Below are 7,573 nucleotides of genomic sequence, written 5' to 3'. Positions count from 1 at the left end.
AGAACCAGGAAGGTGTAGTTTGGATTGAATTAACTTTTAGTGAGTTAATCAGCAGAGTCAGTCAGTCTCCCTCAATCCAATCTAGCTGGGGCCTTTGGGCATTCCAAAACCCATTATTTTCTCTCAATTAGTAGGAAAGATGAGGTGAGACCTTTATTTCTCCTTGGAAACTTTGCAAGATTTTGCTTAAAGGAACTATTAAAAATCAACATACCTAAGTGGTTATGAGTCAAAACAGAGAGAAAATTATACACATATCTATACATATGTGTATGTGTTTACATATTCATGTATATATCTCTAGTAAGTTAATAAACACTTATTAATGGCACAGTGCCTGGCATATAATGAGCAAAATGCTGGAGATACAAAGACAAAAGACAATCCCTGCTCTGAAGGGGCTCACAGTCCAAGTAGGGGAGGCAACATGCAACAATGACATACAATCAAGATACCTATGGGATGGGGCAGCTAGGTGGTGCAGTGGATAGAGCACCGGCCCTGGAGTCAGGAGGACCTGAGTTCAAATCCGGCCTCAGACACTTAACACTTACAAGCTGTGTGACCCTGGGCAAGTCACTTAACCCCAATTGCCCCGAGCAAAAAAAAAAAAAAAAAGATACCTATGGGATAAGTCAGAATTTATCAACAGAAGGAAATCATTCCCATTAATGGAGATTGGGAACTACTTCTAGAAGAAGGTGGGTATGTAGCTGAAACTTAAAGGATGCCAGGGAGGAAAGGCAATGGAGATGGATAGAGGGAGATTTCCTGATATAGGTGACAGCTAGTGAAAATGATATGAATGTCTTCTTTGAGAAAGAACAAGGAGGTCAGTGTCACCAGATCACAGAATATGTGGAAGAGAGCAAGGTGGAAAAAGACTAGAAAGGGGTCAGGTTATAAAGGGCTTTGAAGACCCAACAGAACTTGATTTGATATTTGATCCTGGAAGTGATTTAAAAAAAAAACCCACTAGATATTGATGAGTGGGAAGAAGGGAAAGATGACATGGTAAGACCTGTGCTTTAGGATGAGTAGAGGATTGACTGAAGTGAGGACACCCTTTAGGAAGAGACACTAATCAGAAGGGTATTACAGCATTCTAGGCTTTGAGGTGAGAAATAGCAAGAAAGTTACAGCAACATATGTTACAGATTACATCCTATGACTGTTGGATTTATATAAGGAATATATGATTGGTTCTATATTAAGAAAAGTATAAATAACAAAAAGCATATATTTATCAATGAGCATATACCAATATTTAATACAGTACACCCCACCCATTTGTTTTTAAATTCACATATACTAGAAAACATTGGAATAAATTCACCTTCCCTTAACATGGTAAACAGTTTACATTTTTAACCAAGAGTCAGCATTATATATAATGGGGATAAACTAGAGTCCATTCCAACAAGATCATAGGTGAAGCAATTATATCTATTTTCACTACTTCTATTTGATATATTGTTAGAAATATTATCTATAGTAATAAAGATGAGAAAAAGAAATTAAGTGAATAAGCATGGCCAAGAAAGAAATTAAATGATCACTTTTAACTTGTAATATACTGTAACAATTGGAATGACGCCACCTGCTGGAGACTTACTGTAGAAGAGCTCTGCCCATGAGGTGAAGGTCTTTGAGGGCAAGACCATACGTCTTTTCTTTGGTGTCAGGAAGTGCTTGTCAGGATGCTTGCTTGTGGGAGGAAGAAGGGGGAGCCTGGCGCTCTGACTCGGGCTCTTTCCTGTGGACTCTGGAGGAGAGCGGAGCTAGAAATGCACTCTCCCTTTAATAGATAGATGAATGTAGGCCTTTCTCTCTCTCTCTTTACCAAATTCTTATTCTCCTTAATAAATACTTAAAAGTCTAACTCTTGCTAAAGCTTATAATTTATTGGTGACCACTCATTAGATATTTTAGACAGACTAGCTAGAATTTTAGCCTTAACAATACTTAGAGAACCCTAAAAAGTTAACTAAAATTAATTGAAAGAATAGCTTCATCAAAGTAAGAGGACACACACACATTTTTCTATATTATAAATAAAACTCAGGAAGAGATAGAGAATGTTCATTTAAAATAACTACAAAATGTATAAATTACGTGGGAGTCTACCTACTAAGATATATAAAGGAACTACAAGAATACAAATACAAAATACTTTGTACAGAAATAAAGACACCTAAATAATTGGAGAAATATTAATTTCCTGTGGGTAAGATGAGGCAATGAGGCAGCTAGGTGGTGCAGTGGACCTGAAGTCAGGAACTCCTGAGTTCAAAGCCAACCTCCAATGTATATCACCTGTGTAACCTGGGGCAAGCCACTTAACCTCTGCCCCACTTCTCTCATCTGTAAAATGGGGGCATCTGGATCACTGCCTTGAAGTGATCTACCAGAAAAGGAAATGGCAATTACCTTTGCCAAGAAACCCCCACAGGGGTCACAAAGGGTCAGATATGACTGAACAATAACAAGCTAAGACAATGATAGTTACATTTATGTATTTATTCAATCAACAATCAACTACCTATTTATTACTTTTGTGAGAATTGGGGTGTCACCCCCTTCTGAGAAAGATATTGTGGAAACCAGGGCAGCTCTACCTTGAGGACAAAGCATGTGACTTGGCACCCAGAAGTTGCCTGGCATCCAGAAGTTACATCTATAGAACCACCTGTAGTCTTGTCAATCAAAGCTACCAGTCAATTAGCTTGGAGCTATGTGTGTGGATGGCCCTGCTTGCTGTTTTACAGAGGGCTTCTGGGAGAAGCCATGGAGGATCACACTCTTTTCATCCAGGACTTTGGCATGGTGGCAGAACTTCATGTGGGCTGCTAGGGAAAGGCAAGGTTTTCTCTCTAGCTATACCGAATAGATCTAAGCTAGGGTTTTCCATTCTATAAGAGATCTGCTCTTACCTTCTCTCTCTCTTCACTAACTTCTAATACACTTTAATAAATGCTTAAAAGCCTAAACTCTTGCTGAATTTATCAGTAAATCTTAGCTAGTTTATCCCCCAAACTTGGGGGGAGGCAGGTAAGGACCCAGATTTTTAGATTTTTTTTTTGGTAGGGCAATTGGGGTTAAGTGACTTGTCCAGGGTCACACAGCTAGTAAGTGTCAAGTGTCTGAGGCTGGATTTGAACTCGGGTCCTCCTGACTCCAGGGCCAGTGCACTATCCACTGTGCCACCTAGCTGCCCCCACATTATATTTTAAACATCACACTTTATGGAAGTAGAAAAAATAATAAAATTCACCAGGAGACAAAATGTCAAGAAGAATCTTAAATATATTAAGGAAAATAATTTTTAAAAGTACGAAGGGGGTTTAGCAGAACTATATTTCAAATTAAGTTATAAATCAGTAATCATCAAAAACTTGGTTTGGGTTAAAAGAGTCACTGAGAAGTGTAGGATATTAATTATATAATATGGGAAAAGCATATGAATACAATATCTAGTGTTTGATAAACTCAAAGACTCTACCACTATTTGCTGAAAACTGCTAGAAAAACTAGACAATGCCTGGCAGAAATTGGGCTTTAACCACCATTTCACACCATATACTAAGATAAGCTCCAACTAGATATAAAAGGTCACATCATAAAAAAAAAAATTAGACCAACATGGAAGTAATTCCCTTTAAAGTCTATAGATAGAGGAAGAATTCAAAGGATAGAGAAGAATTTGAAAGATAAAATCGATAATTTTGATTGCATAAAAATTATAAAGCTTTTGTACAAATACAATATAACTAAAATTTAAAAAGAAACCATTCACTTGGGAAAAATTTATAGCAAGTTTTTCTGAAAAAACCTCACTCTTTACATATATAAAGGACTGATTCAAATTTATAATAATGAAGACCATTCCCCAATTGATAAATGGTCAAAGGATGTAAAAAGTCAATTCCTCAAGAAAAGAAATTAAAACTATCTTTAGCCATAATGAAAAGAAACTCTAAATCACTAATAAAGTACAAGTTAAAACAATTCTACACTTCCATCCCACACCTATCAGATTGCTGAAAAAGACAAATGATAGAATTTTTGCAGGAAAACAAGCACATTGATACATTGTTAATGGAGCTATAAATCCGTCTGCCACTTTGAAAAGCAATTTAGAACTATGTCCCCAAAATTACTAAATTGCTCAAAATTGATCAAAGAGAGGGAAAGCTCCTTATATATAAGTGTATTAATAAAACTTTTTTTGTAATGACAAAAAACTGCTAACTAAGGGAATGTCCATGTTTTGGGAAATGGCTGAACAAATTTTATTATTTGAATGTAATGGTATATAATTGTGCTATAAAGAAATGAAAGATATAGTTTCAGAAAAACCTGAGAGTACATGTATGAACTAATGTAGAGTGAAAGTAGAACTAGGAAACAATTTAAACTATGATATCAACATTATAAATACAATTCTGAAATATTTAAGAACTCTGATCAAGGCAGAGATCAATCATTATTCCAAAGAACTGATAGTGAAGAATGCTTTCTACCTCAGTAGAGATAAGTAATAGATTAATATCTATTTTTATATATATCTATAAATATAATCCACAAATATCTAGATCTAATTTATATACTATATAACAACATATAACAAAAATATCTTAATGTAATCTATAATAAAAATATCTATCTATAAATATAATATTTGAATATAGTCAGTGTTGGAATTCATTTTGTATGACTATGCTTATTTACTAAAATGATTTTTAAAATATCTTTTTCTTCCCCTCAGAGGGGAGGAGGGCAAGGTTGTAGAACAATAAAAAAAATATTGCTTGGAAGTGGAAAAAATAACTTTAATTGTAAACATTTTTAAATCTAGTACTAAACATGTTCTTTATAAACCTTAGTTCAGTAAACTTAGAAACTAATACATGGTATGAAGTCAAAAGATACAGACTCGCATGTAGATTTCATGATGATATCTTGAATGATCAGAGATCAAAAGCCAAATAATAGAAATAATAAATAACTAGGTGAAACGAAACGATGTGACAACATACCAAAATATCTGGGATTAAGCTAAAGTGTCCTCAGAGGAATTATTATATCTCTAAAAAACACACACATCAAGATTTTTAAAAAATATAAGACTGATGGACTCTATATGCAATTTTTTTTTTTTAGTGAGGCAATTGGGGTTAAGTGACTTGCCCAAGGTCACATAGCTAGTAAGTGTTAAGTGTCTGAGGCCGGATTTGAACTCAGGTACTCTTGACTCCAGGGCCGGTGCTCTATCCACTGCACCACCTAGCTGCCCCTTCTATATGCACTTTTTAAATTGCAAAATAATCCTAAAATAAACAGAAAAGAGATAAAATGGAAAATTTCAAGAAGAACTGATAAAATTGAAACACTTTTAAAAACATAATACTTAACATAGACTATCATTAAAGGTGTAGACCTTCTGGTGATTCATGAATACTTGAACCTCTTTTTCAAGGAGGATTTAATTATCTACTCAACCTAAACGTCTTTGCTTACTGGCCTATCTTGTAAGGTCACACTACAATTGTGCTCTTATTTCTTCCCAATAATAACTTGACTTCTACAGCTCTTAGTTTCTGCATGAGTTCCTTTCTAGACCACATGGCTTTCATATATATTCTTCCATGAACACTGAACTTAATTACTGCTTAAGAAGAAATAATGCTGCAGAGAGCATCTGTACCCACACAAACACAGTATGTTAACCAAAGATTCCACAAAACATTTCTAAAATTAATTTCATCCCCTGGAGTGAGTTCCACTGTTTAGACAAAGTTACTTTCAGATTCAACCTTATGACTAAACACCAAGAAGCAGATTATGTTTAATGTTTCCTTTCAGGTTTCCATACATTTGATGTTTCTTTTTCTCTTTTTTGGCTCAGACTTGTAATATCATCATTGCAAGATAGCTTCACAGAAGTGAAACTCCTTTTGCCAGTGCAAGTCACCAATTCTGTAATTCATAGTTGGACACAGTTGCACTAAGTGACTTTCTCAGGAACACACAGCTATTGTTTGACAAAGGCAACATATGAACCCAGATCTTCCTGACACTAAGACTTGTTTGCTCTCTATCAACTATACCAAGCTGCCTCTCTATCATTACATATCAGCAGGAAGTAGTTATAATATTATATCAATGAAATATAGATATATTTGATATTTAAAGATTATATTTATAGATAGGGAGATGAAAGTATGAGTATAAAAAAAAGAAATTTCAAAACAAATAAAGAAGAAAGGAAGAAAATTATTAGAAACTTTTCTCAATTATATACCAATAAAACTAATAATAAATAAAATTATAAAATGGATTAATATACACACTCCAGGTAAAAAATAAAAAACCCCAGAATTTAAATAACCGAATCTCAGCAAAAGAAATTGAAAAGGAACTCACAAAGAAAACCTAAGATGTAATGAATTTATAAGCAAATTCTGTAAACCTTCAAAAGACAAATAATTTCAACACTATATAGTTTACAAAAATATGAAAAGGGATCCTACCAAGTTCTTTCTACAAAATATCTTTACGCCTAAACTAGGGAAAGACAAAGAAGAGAAGGGGAAAAACCCTATAGACTGATACCCCTAATAAAGACCAACAAAATATTTTAAAAGTGGCTTGTCACAGTAGATTAAGAAAATCTTTTGCTGTGACCAGGTTAGTTTTAAACCAGGAACAAAAGGGTGATCCAATATTAATTAAATTGTAACCCCAATAATTTTATTGATAACACAAACAATAAAAGTCGCATGATTATGTTAACATATCCAGAAAAAGCTTTTGATATAACGCAACCACCATTTCTGTTTAAAAAATAAATCTAAAAAAGCATAGAAAAAAAAGTACCTATCTTAAACATGGTGAATTGTGTCAGTCAGTCAAAAAATATTCTTTAGAAAAATGTGTTCCAATTTCCACAAAAGTGGCTGAAGCAGAAACCATGAAGTGCTTAGAGCTTGATCAGACAGTGAAGATGCCAACGTCATCCATTACATCCTGGGCCACTACCTATTGTCTTGACTTTTATCCTTCTATTGGACTCGGATGACTCTGGCAGAGAATAAGGATGATGACTTTGTGCAACTATGCCTCACTTAAATCTAATTTATTCACAAGTCATCACTCATGATGTCACTGGTCCTCTTGGAAAACAAAGGATGAACAATAACAATTAAACACCTACTGGGTGCCGCACAGTTTACTAAATGCTGGGCATACAAAGAAAGGTAAAATATGGTTCTGGCTCTAAAGGAGCTCACAGTCCAATGGGCGAGACACAATGAAATCAAGCTACACACAGGAACAATTGGAAATAATTAAAGAGAGGGCACTGAAATTAACGGGATCAGTTGTTTTCCTATAGAAGGTGAAATTTTAGGGAGGAGGTGGTGGCAGTGGTGGCTGGGGATCGGTGAGGTGGAGGAGGAGGATGAAGAATGCTGGAAGAAGCAGCAGTTGGGGCTGTTACAGCCTGCTTCCCGGTTTAGTGTTTCTTGCTACCTGCACAGCCAAAGAGTGTATCTGAGAAACATGGCGACCT

Source organism: Dromiciops gliroides, chromosome 1 (genome assembly GCF_019393635.1).
Source record: "Dromiciops gliroides isolate mDroGli1 chromosome 1, mDroGli1.pri, whole genome shotgun sequence".
Lineage (NCBI taxonomy): Eukaryota > Metazoa > Chordata > Mammalia > Microbiotheria > Microbiotheriidae > Dromiciops > Dromiciops gliroides.
The sequence above is the reverse complement of the archived record's forward strand: the minus strand, read 5'-3'. Positions refer to the sequence as shown.